General features: G+C 44.4%; 1 protein-coding gene across 1 annotated transcript in view; it reads left to right on the forward strand.

Annotated features, from left to right (window-relative positions):
* Window positions 1-12,668, forward strand: part of BRINP2 (BMP/retinoic acid inducible neural specific 2) — a 106,900-nt gene that overhangs the window by 42,743 nt on the left and 51,489 nt on the right. The gene's annotated exons all lie outside the window — the stretch shown is intronic.

The following is a 12,668-nucleotide window of genomic DNA, read 5'->3' on the forward strand; positions in this document are numbered from 1 at the left end:
CAGAACTGGGAGAGATGGCTTGTGTGTGTGTGTGTATGTGTCATACACAAGGGAATGTATTTGTGTGTGTGTGTGTATACATATATACACTTGAATTTTTTTTAAGATTTTATTTATTTATTTGACAGACAGATCACAAGTAGGCAGAGAGGCAGGCAGAGAGAGGGGGGAAGCAGGATCCCTGCTGAGCAGAGAGCCTGATGCGGGGCTTGATCCCAGGACCCTTGAGATCATGACCTGAGCTGAAGGCAGAAGCTTAAACCACTGAGCCACCCAGGTGCCCCATGCACTTTAATTTTAAATAAACACTGTTTTTTGGGTTAATATTAGATTTATAGAAGAATTAAAAAGAATACAGACTTCCTGTGTATCCTTCACCCAGCTTCCCCTAATTTTTAATATCTTGTAACAATGGTACATGTGTCAAAAATAAGAAATTAACATTGGTGCAACACTAGTAATTAAACTACAAAGTTTATTTAGATTACATCAGTTTTTCTACTAATATCCATTTTACTATTCCAAAATCCAATCCAGAATATCATATATTTAGCCACACTCAACACTTTAATATCTATCAAACATCTATCTCCTTATCTATTCATCTGTCAACCTCTCCATCTCTCTGTCTGTCCTTCCATTTCTCTATTTCTATTTAGAAACATGAGTTCATACTTCTAATCTCAAGGCTACACCATAGGGTTTATTCTAGTGTTTGTTCATTCCATGTTTATAATTCCCCTCTTTGACCATGGGAAATTTAGCTCCTGTTATCCTTAATATATTTACTTATTGGCTAAATCGCCCTTTATGTAACCAGTTTCCTGACTCCACTGGGCTGCTGTTGCACTCAGCCACCTACCTTATATGGATTCAGATCCTTCATAGTTCACAGGCCTGCACAGGCCTGCGCATTGGTTTTTTGACTGAATTGGGAGGAAGGAAGGAAGGAAAGAAAGAAGAAAAGAAGGAAAGAAGGAAGGAAAGAAGGAAAGGAAGGAAGGAAAGAAGGAAGGGAGGAAGGGAGGAAGGAAAGAAGAAAAGGAAGGAAGGAAAGAAGGAAAGGAGGAAGGGAGGAAGGAAGTTAGTTGGAGAAGTTTCTAAATCTCTTAGAATCTCGTTTTCCTTACATTAATCACTCCTGGATTAGTAATACCTACTTTATTGATAGTAAAATGCTTAGCACACTGCCCGATTGGAAATAAACCATCAATACATAGGACCTGTAACTGTTCTTGTTGTCGTTGTTGTCAAGGACCAATTAAGCTTGGAACAAGAGACCTAGAAGGAGGGTTTGTGAGGATGAGTAATTTTGGCCTTTGCCGCCATAACATAGGTTGGCAAACTAGATATGCATGAAAAACTTTCCTAAAAAGTTGGTCTCCATTATTCAGAGGTACTTCATGAGTCTGGGATGATTAGAATTTGTTGGCATAAGTCGGAGCTTCTCAACCTCAGCACTGCTGACATGTGGGGTCAGGGAATAATTGTTGCGGGGAATTGTCCTGTGCGTGTAGGCTGCTTAACAGCTACCCGAGCTGACACACTAGAGAAGGCACCGCTCTCCAAGTTGTTACAACCAAATATTCCTCTAGAAATTGAGATGGTTCCAGGGGGACAAACTCACACACACACACACGCGCGTGCACACACACACACGCACACACTAGAGACCCATGAGAACAAATGGTTTGGCTCTGTCATAACTGTATTCTCTGTTACCACGTTTGAAGGATGGAATATTTGATTCAATTTAAAAATTTTAAGGAGTTCCTCTATACTATTTTTCTAAAGATTTGGACTGAAAATCAATGATACAATTCAAAATTAGGCTGAAAATCATCTTAGCTTTGAATCAGAAGCTGCAGAGTCAAGCCTCAGCTGTCTCTGAGCTGCAGACATCTGCAAATCCTGGTCAGCACAGAGTCTGCCTAGTGTGGCTTTGGCTAATAAGCCTGGCTGTAAGAGAATTATTTCAAGGATTTGCACTCACCTTTCTTTCAAAGAAATCCGAGCGTTACTGTCTAGCCTTTCCTTCTACCATCCCCTTCATGCATTTTACATTCTAGCTGAGTGTTCTTTGTCCAATAAACATTAGTTGGATGAATGAGTAGCTATTTATTAGCTTTCCTGAAAGGAAGGAAGTGGGGAAACTTATTACCACATCTTACAGAGGGTTTAATTTGTCAAAAATAGTTTGGGTAGTCAGTGGCAGTGTGAGCCAGAATGAAGATGGAATTAAGATTTTTAGAGGATCACTCCCACTCTTCCCTGGGATGCTCCGAAACCTTTTGCACGAGGAACCAGACAGTGTCCAAGCTGCCGCAGGCTACCTAAGTCTACAGCTCTGCTTTGTAGAAGAGAAAGAACTTGGCATTAAAGAATTAGAGAGGAACCCAAATAAACAAATAAATGGAATTGGCAACAATGTGGCAACTGCATAAATTCAGAAGGATCAAGACAAGGAAAACCTTCATTCTTCTGGAGAGCACTGTCCAACCGGAAGTTGCCCCGAATCCAAAGCATCTTTCATTGTGCACCACCTCCTTGGCCGGCCGGGGGGTCCTGGCAATCTGGGCAGGGTGGTCTCTGCCTCACGCCCAAGGGTGCATGGCAACAGCCTTCTCAGCTTAAGACTGAATGAGCGCTCAATACCTGCTTCGGGGTGCTGATTTCTGTGTGAGAACACCAGCTCCCGCCATCACTCATTTAAGAGGATGCGAATCCACAAGCAGCCAGTAGAAATCAGTGTAAGGGAAGGGAAGTCTTTTGGCTCAAGAACAGAAGGGGGGACTGGCAATGATGGGTAAGCTTGCTTTCCATCAGATCTTTCCACACCAACTCAGACCATACTTTTAGAAATGGTTTCTCGAAGCCAGCAATCCCAAAGGCTTACCAGATTTCCTAGTAGATCGGGAACCCTAAGCTGGCTCCTGCCACCACTCCATACACACCACACCCAACACAACCACCTTATTATCGTGTCCCTTTGTCACCTCATGCCACCACCCCCACCAGCTGTCCGCCAGTAGCCCTCAAAAGCCTGTGTGGGGAAAACATCGCCTTCATCCCAAAGCAAACCAAAAAACTCACTTAGCGATGAGTTTCTTGGACTGCGCTACAAAAAAGGGATAATGATTCTTTCTCAATGTACTTATTGACATTCATTGAGCAGCATATAGTTTATTTTAGCTGGAGTCTGTGATGTAGCATCTATATTTAATTCCACAAGCTGTCAGGCGACTCATATATTTACAAACACCATCCCGGAAACAATGTGTTTGCTGGTCACAGCTGCCTCTGTAACATCTCAGGAGCTCGGTGCTGTTTGGCACAGCTCAGCGCATTATCATTTTACATTCTGCTCCATGCCAAGGCCCAAAGAGGGCAGAGATTGGGTTAAAAGTTCAGATTCAGTGACAGGCCTGGCGGAAAGCCAAGAGCAAGTGTAGCATTGAGCGCTGAGGGTCAGAGCGGAGAGCTGCTCGTCAGCCCCTCCTCCTTTGGAACGCCTGCCAGGTGGTGAGCACTTTCTATGTCATTGGCTTAGGTTTATTTTGGCTTCCCAGGCCTGAAAGAAACAGTTAAACTGTCCTGTGTGTATACAGAGCCTGGCTCTGCTGGGAAGTGGGCTGGGGCTTAAACAATGGAAGTGAGGCTGGTGGGAAGGAGACAGAGACAGAGAAGATTTCCTCCCTGGGGGATGGAAACAGCTGTCTCCTAGGGGTTGGAGTGAATGACTCAGTAGCTGGACCCAGAAATGGTGGCTGGGCCTACCCAGAGGCTAGCACCCGTGGGCATGATCTTGGTAGCAAGAGGGCCAACCTTTGGCCAGCACACATAAAGAGGAACACAAAAAGAGCTTGGGGGGGCAGTTCAGAATTAAGCAAAAGGGTAGGCAATTCTTGGAGGTCTATCCCCAACAACAGCAAGTAGGGGAGCCGAGGGCTAGGGGTACAGGAGTTGGGAAGGGCATGAGCCCCTAACCTGAGATGTATATGCTAAGATTGGGTAGAAGGAAGGGGATGGGGAACTTGAGCACAGGCCCAGTTGGTTCGGGGGTCTGAGGGAAGAGCAGGGTAACTCAGGGGTAGGCAGGAAACCAGCAACTGTGGGTTGTTCACCTGGGCCCATGTTGGGGGAGCATGACTGACCTTATGATTTTTAAGACCGTAGAGATGAAATAGAACAGCCTTCTCGTAAGGCCATGCTGACTGGTCATCTAAACAGGAGCCAGTGATCTTTTCCCAGAACAGAAGGCTTAAATGTCTTTATCCAAGGCAGGCGAATGATTTCTGATGTGTCCTACTTGTAAACTCAAGGATTTTAGGCTTTTCATCAATCTATAGCAATTTCTTAAATGAGAGTGACCTAGAAGCACCTAGGATAACTACAGCTCCCTTGTCACAGTAAAGTCTGTAGATTTTAGGTTTTGGGTCATTTTGACAACACTAAGGAATTTCTTGGAAGAACATCGTTGACTTCTCCATTCTTGAGTTTTCCTCTGTGTAAAATGGGCATAATAACAACATCAACTTCATCAGGTTTTATGAGAATTAAATGAGTCAGTGAATGGAAAGTTTGTAGACCAGCGTTTGGCATGTAGTAACTGATGTCCTCACAGTAATTGGCGATGATGATGATGAAGGTAACTCTGGAACTCACGGGTTCTGACTCTTGCAAATGTCAATTTATCACTGATGTATGTGAAATAGACAGAATGAGCTCTAGGTTTGGTGTTGGGAGACCAGGCTCATGTCCTGATTTGCCCCAAATCAACAATGTGACTTTGAATAATTCATTGCACCTCTGTGGTCCTACATTTTCTCATCTGTTGTCCGTTGTGAAGGGGATTCCATCACTGGCTTTCCCTGGAGAGTTGTATCAAAATTTCCTTGAGGGATCTGGAAAACATTTCAAAATATACAAATATACCCCTACCTAGTACATCAGTTATTTCCTTCTCTGTCTCTATACCCCTCCCTCTGACTCCTGCCAACACATATACTCTGTACACACTCCAAGCTGTGGAGAACCACTGGATAACTTCCAGGATCTCATCCTGTCCCCCCAGTCCCATGACATGATGACGTGGAAATTAATCAGGGACCAAAAGATTATAGGAAGGCAAAGTTAATGATGCAGAGCCTCGCTTTGGGAAGTTTCTTGGAGAAAATGAGTCTAGAAGATGTGACAGACAGACACAGACTCAAGGAAGGCAGAGATGAAAACAGTGGTGAATCCCACAGCCAGATAATAAAGGGCCAGAAATGGGCTAAAGGACCAGTCATCTCCACTGTCATTAACTACCAAGGGCCTGGGGAGGAGGACCAGTGAAGTCACTCAGAGTGAGTTGTAGAGAGCCCCCAAAGTATAACGAGGACACATTTTTTTAGCAGAGACTTTACCTTCTCAGGCTTCAGGGTTCTTACCTACAAACAACATCAAACAAACAGAAACAAAAACCCACATTGATGAGGGGACGCCTGTGGACTCTTCTTGGCTCTTATAATCTATGTAGAAGAACTGGAAGGCAGAAGAGTGAACACACACACAGCACTCACCATGGGCCACGTACTTTTTAGAGGCTTTGCAAATATTAACTCATTTAGTCCCTGTAACCCTAGGAGGAGGCACTGTTATTACTATCATTTATATATATATTATATATGAGACATAAAGGAGGTTATAAAGTATATATCTATATATATATCTTTATAGAGAGGTATGTAAGGGAGAGAGATATATATCATACATACATATCACATATATATGACATATATATCATATATACTTACACACATATCATATATATATATATATACATACACACACATGACATATATATATCATACATACATATATACAGCAGATGAGGAAGCAGAGGGAGACTTGGAGCCAGCACGAGGAGCCGGGCATCTGACCTGGCTTGTAGCCCCCCCACTACAGGGTGGCAGTTGGGGGTCTCGGCGCTGGGTGTGGGGGGGGTCTCAGTGTGGGGCAGGGGAGGGCAGATTTGTGTTCCACACCACAGGAGCTGCTGCTGTTTCATGAAGGAGTATGATGGAAGTGGTTTTGAGGAAGGTTAATCTGCACAGATATCAGGATTTAAAGGCTTTGCAATGTGCCCCTTTTCCCTTAGAGGTTCTGTTTGCTCAGCAGTGCCCTCTTTCCCTCTCCTGGAGACCCCCATGGCCCCAAGGTAAGCTCTGGGGCCGAGGGGCCTCCCTGGTCTGCATGTGGTGACCTGACCTTTATCATGTGAGACCGTGGGCAAACCTGTTAGCTTGTCTCTCCAAGGAAAGTGCCAAGGACATCTGGCCAGCAAGTAGGAAGTCTCTGCAACAGACAGAGGAGTCTGGCCTTGATAAGTGAGGAGCAGAAACCCATAAATTTGAAGCCCTGAGGGGATGGAGCCCACGAGGTCTGATGCCACTAAAGCGTGTGTATGCATATGTATGTGTACACACGTGTGTATGCATGTATATGCATGTGTATATGTGTGTGCACATGTATATATGCATGTATATGCATGCGTGTGTGTACACATGTGTGTATGCATGTATATGTGTGTGTGCATGTGTATGTGCGTGGGCATGCGCCTGTGTATGTGTGTATATTACTCTTTTAAACTCATTGCAGGACCCCCAAATCCTATGTTTTGTTCCTCCTCCACGAGGCCAGGTGCTGGGTCTGTTCTTGAGACTAAGTGCCGTAATGTCCTTGTGTGTCAGAATCGCTTAATCACTGACCGACAGACAGAAGTGGGTGAGGAGGCGGCCAGCTGAGTTAGAGGTCTTGGAGTCGGGATGTCTGAGTTTGCCTTCTGCTTCCCCGCAGAGTGACCTCCGGCAAGGCCCTTCCCCTCTTCTAACCTCTCCGCTTCGAGGGCTCAGAGGAATGTAAGAACATTTAGAAAACAGCCATGATAATTAGCTCTTACCTCTGCACAAATAAGCATTAATCTTGCTCGCCTGATTTTATGCAGGGAGGCTCTCCATCTGCCTCACCTACTTTAAGTCATTTCCTGACCAGCAGTCGGAAAATGCAGCAAACTTAGCTTACCCGGGCCAGGCTCGTGCTGGGGGTGAACCTGAAGCCTGGAGAGGACATGGCGGTTGGGGGGTGGGAGCGACATCTGCGTGGGCTCACCTGGGGAATGGTGGCCAAGATTGCTCTCAGAAGTGCAACCAGGAGCGTAGGGTTGGGGTAAAAATGCCATGGTTGGTCGCTGTGGAGGCTGGCAGATCATGCCAACATGAGGGGAGAACGCGAGTCAGTGATGGGAGCTGACAGCCCGCACGTCCACCTTCCCCTTCAGGAATCCCCAGCCTACAACATCCTGTCATTCCTCCCTTTCTAGTCAAAGGGGAGGTTTCACACTAAGATGTTGTGGAGGGCGAGGACAAATAACACTTTCTGTGAGCTTTTACCACAGACCCCCTCCAAGTTACTCAAGAAAACATCTCCTCATAGAGTTGGCCAATTAACCACTCAAATGGCTTGAAAACTTATTTAATGTCACTGCCTAATCATTTTATTAAATGTCACTGCTCCAGTGGGCAAGAATTTTGGCTTTTCTATCTCACTTCCCATGTTTCACTCCCTTTCTGAAGCAGAGTTTCCTCCCAAAGAAGTCTAGAGTTTTGATGCCTTTCCCCTCATGTGTGCACCCCTTGTATTTGCATAGAATTAGGGAATGTCAGCATTGTGCAGGACCCAGGGATCATTTCACTCTTAAATCATTTCACTGATGACCAAAAGGAGGCTCCCAGAAGGAAGTGATTTGCTCCCAAGGGCAACCGACCTGTAAGTGGCAAAGTCCACAGAGTTTTACAGCTGCACACACCACACGGGAGGCAGTGAGGTGTAACTTCTACAGGGTCTAGACTAGGTGGACCTGGGTCTGCCACTGAAACACATGATTGACTTCTGCAGTTTGCCTACCCACTCCTGGCCTTAGTAGGTTCATCTGCCTAAAGGGGAATATAAAATCTGGAAGATGAAGTTCAAGTGTAAGTTTGTCATCTTGTGCTTCATGAGCAGTAACCACCATGCATATATTAAGCGATTTATGCTGGCAATTTTTTTGTTTTGTTTTGTTTTGTTTTTCAGCATTCCAAAATTCATTGTTTATGCACCACACCCAGTGCTCCATGCAATCTGTGCCCTCCTTAATACTCACCACCAGACTCACCCAACCCCCTACTCCATCCTCTCTAAAACCCTCAGTATTTCCCAGAGTCCACAGTCTCTCATGGTTCATCTCCGCCTCTGATTTCCCCCAATTCACTTTTCCTTTCCTTCTCCTAATGTCCTCCATGTTTTCCCTTATGCTCCCTAAGTTAAGTGAAACCATATGATAATTGACTTTCTCTGCTTATTTCACTCAGCATAATCTCTCCCAGTCCCATCATGTTGATACAAAAGTTGGGTATTCATCTTTTCTGATGGCTGAGGAATATTCCATTGTATACATGGAGCACATCTTCTTTATCCATTTGTCTGTTGAAGGGCATCTTGGCTCCTTCCACAGTGTGGCTATTGTAGACATTGCTGCTATGAACATTGGGGTACATACGGTCCTTCTTTTTCACTACATCTGTATCTTTGGGGTAAATAACCAGTAGTGCAATTGCAGGGGCATAGGGTAGCTCTATTTTTAATTTTTTGAGGAATCTCCACACTGTTTTCCAAAGTGGCTGCACCAACTTGCATTCCCACCAACAGTGTAAGAGGGTTCCCTTTTCTCCACACCCTCTCCAACACTTGTTTCCTGTCTTGTTAATTCTGGCCATTATAACTGGTGTAAGGTGGTATCTCAATGTGGTTTTGATTTGAATTTCCCTGATGGCTAATGATGATGAACATTTTTTCATGTGTCTGTTAGCCATTTGTATGCCTTCTTTGGAGAACTGTCTGTTCACATCTTCTGCCCATTTTTTGACGTGATTATCTGTTTTGTATGTGTTGAGTTTGAGGAGTTCTTTATAGATCTTGGATATCAGCCCTTTGTCTGTAGTGTCATTTGTGAATATCTTCTCCCATTCTGTGGGTTGCCTCTTTATTTTGTTGACTGTTTCCTTTGCTGTGAAGAAGCTTTTGATCTTAATGAAGTCCCAAAAGTTCATTTTTGCTTTCGTTTCTTTTGCCTTTGGAGACATGTCTTGAAAGAAGTTGCTGTGGCCAATGTTGAAGAGGTTACTGCGTATGTTCTCCTCTAGGATTCTGATGGATTCCTGTCTCACATTGAGGCCCTTCATCCAATTTGAGTTTATCTTTGTGTAGAGAGTAAGAGAATGGTCAAGTTTCATTCTTCTATACATAGCTGTCCAATTTTCCCAGCACCATTTATTGAAATGACTTTTTCCACTGGATATTTTTTCCTGCTTTGTTAAAGATAATTTGACCATAGAGATGAGGGTCCATATCTGGGCTCTCTACTCTGTTCTATTAGTCTATGTGTCTGTTTTTGTGCCAGTACCATGCTGTCTTGGTGATCACAGCTTTGTAATAAAGCTTGAAATCAGGCAACGTGATGACCCCAATATGCTGGCATTTAAAAAAAGATTTTATTTATTTATTTGACAGAGAGAGACACACAGTGAGAGAGGGAACATGAGCAGGGGAAATGGGAGGGGGAGAAGCAGGCTTCCTGCAGAGCAGGGAGCCTGAAGTGGAGCTCAATCCCTGGACCCTGGGGTCATGACCTGAGCCGAAGGTAGACTCTGAACGACTCCAGGTGCCCCGATGCTGCATTTTTTTAATGACATGAACAATTTTGTTACTTATAATATTAATTTCCCATCTATTTCTCCATCTCTTCTGGCTTCTAACAGTAGCTTAGCTTGGATATACCCTCAACTCCTCCAGTAGGTGATTCTCCTCTAGAATGATTTTCAAAGAGGAGACTCTCTGTCTCACTCACCAAAATTTAGTGCATGAGCAGCAGATGTCCCAAATCATAACTGCTCTGCGTATTGACACACCCAGCGTAAATGGAGATGGAGACCACCGGGAGGATGCAGCACAGTCCCAACGGGTCCTCAGCTAGGTGACAGTGTCAGACTGGTGGAGCTCTGGGGCTCATAACCTCTCCCATTTTGAAGGCTGCCCTGCCTACTTCTCCTGTGACTTTGTCTGTACTTCATTTTCTCTATTGGCAAAACCGTAATCCATTTCATTCATGGCTCAACGAGTTTATTTTACTTGTGCCTTTGGTCCAGAGCTAATTTATTATTGGTGTAGGTGTAAAACTCTGTCTTAAGTATAGTGTAAGTGAAATGGAAGTGTTTGGCTTTCACAAGTAAATTTATCATTTTTTTTCCTCAAGGAGCTAGCTCAGCCCTGACATTAAGACCCTCACATGTAGGGGTGCCTGGGTGGCTCAGTGGGTTAAAGCCTCTGCCTTCGGCTCACGTCATGATCCCAGGGTCCTGGGATGGAGCCCCGCATTGGGCTCTCTGCTCAGCAGGGAGCCTGCTTCTCCCTCTCTCTCTGCCTGCCTCTCTGCCTACTGATGATCTCTGTCCGTCAAATAAATAAATTAAAAAAAATCTTTAAAAAAAAAAAAAAAGACCCTCACATGTAAATGAAGGTTTACTCACATAGCCGGCTTTAGGGTAAACCGGTCCTTGCAAGCATCATGGGGAAACTGTTAATTGTTTTAACCCACTGAGTATTAGCCACACCACCAGAAGCCATGAGAATTTCGATAGTTAAAATTTGCTGGACATTTGTTGTTATCAAATTCCTAGTGATATTATTCGTGGAACATAAACAGGAAATGGCCCAAAGCTGTTCCCCTCAAAGAGCCTAATTTTCACACAACTGTCAATGCAGCAATTATGGTGTCTTTCTTTTTTTTTTTTTTTTTTTTTAAGGTAAAGGAATACCTTCTAGAGATTTTTTTTTAAGTTTTGAAACCAGTTTAAAACTTCTCTTTCTTAAAGAGAGATTTTTTAGTCAAAATGTCTTCAGATCCTGCGGAAAAGCAATGAAGCAGAAACCATATGATTCCAAGGCCAAGTGTATCAGAGGCGCAGTCGGCACGGAATTCAGGCATTCTTGCTGCACTCAGCAGACTTGGCCCGGCAATCAAAACCATTGGATTGTCAAGCTGATACTCCTATAAGCAGGCAGGTTCCAGCACATTGTGAGCTCTGAAAAAGCATAATTACAAACACAGAATGACAAGAAGCACGCATTGACTTAACAGATCTCATTTCTTTCCAAGAGCACACAGCTTTTCACACCTGTCCTTGGAAAACTCTTGATCGGTAGGGGAGGTGACAGCCCCCCTTCAACCCCCCTGAGTGATAGCACAGGGCACAAGAGGTTCTGGGACTGGGCCAAGGCCATGTGCTGTCACTCGCTCACCGTGATCCTTCTATAAAATGCACGGGGTTGGTTCATCACATACCTTGGAGGAATGACTGTGTGTGAGGCCCGAGTTATAAAAACAAATCTCTCACCTCTGACCTTGCGGGGTCGGTCATCCCGACGGGGTGGGAGGTGGGAGGGGGAGGTGAGCAGCCTCACTGTGCTCGGGAATGGCCATGCTAGCTTTTTCACACGTGGGGAACAACAGCTGGTGTTCCTCAGGGAGCGCAGAAACCCCTCACCAGATCAGGCCATGCGAAGAATGGGACAGGAGTACCGCCATCTTTTATGTTGTCTGTATCATTTTCCTATTGCTGTGGAATGAATTACCCCAAAGTTTGTGGGATCAAACAATACAAATTTATGGTCTCGTGGTACTGGAAAGGGATTAGTTGGGTCCTCTAATGTTTTGACTAAAAAATCTGTCTTTAAGAAAGAGAAGTTTTAAACTGGTTTAATGTCTCACCAGACTGAAATCCAGGTGCCAGCCAAGGAGGTGGTTTTTACCTGGGGCTCAAGGTTCTCTTCCAGGCTCATGTGGCTGTTGGCAGAATTTGTTTTCTTGTCCTAGTATGAGTACTTTCCATTTTCTTACTAGCTGTTGACAGAGAATTGTTCTCAGTTCCTACAGGCTACCTGTGCAGTCCTTGGCTTCATGACCCCAGAAGGCTGTTCACAGCGTGACTGTTTGCCTTCTTCCAGGTCAGCGGGAGCTCGTCTCTCTGACACCTCCCTTTCTTTTAAAGGGTCTCATTCTCCTGATTAGGTCAGGCCCACCAAAGATACTTTCCCTTTTAAATGACTCAAAGTTAACTGATTAGTAATCTGATCATGGGAGTAGTTTCTCACCATATTCATAGGTCCTGCCCACACTCAAAGGGAGGTGATTATGCAGGGTGTGCACAGAAGGATATGGGAAACTTGGGGCTGTTTTTAAATCCTACCTTCCATAGTGTTTTTCCCCCATCAGTGCATTTCCACTTTGCTGTGTTTGCTGCCTTGGCCTGCAGTGTCACGTAGCCCCAGTCTTCAACATGAACTTTCTTCCTTTCCCTCCATCAATATGCTTTTAAAAACAGAACAACATTCTATAAGAGAAATGAATCACCAACAGAGTTTCAGATAATGCAATGAGCCCTCGCTTTTATATTATCAAGGCTTAGCATAGTAGTGTCTGGTTCTTAGGAGTTTCCAATTTATGTTTCTCAAGAAATGAATGTGTGAATGATTAAATGAGAAATATTTTGGGCATCCTCATCAGATTACAGCCTATAAAAGAAATTCCT

The sequence above is a fragment of the Lontra canadensis genome, unplaced genomic scaffold (genome assembly GCF_010015895.1).
Source record: "Lontra canadensis isolate GAN:19392208 unplaced genomic scaffold, GSC_riverotter_1.0 scaffold106, whole genome shotgun sequence".
NCBI lineage: Eukaryota > Metazoa > Chordata > Mammalia > Carnivora > Mustelidae > Lontra > Lontra canadensis.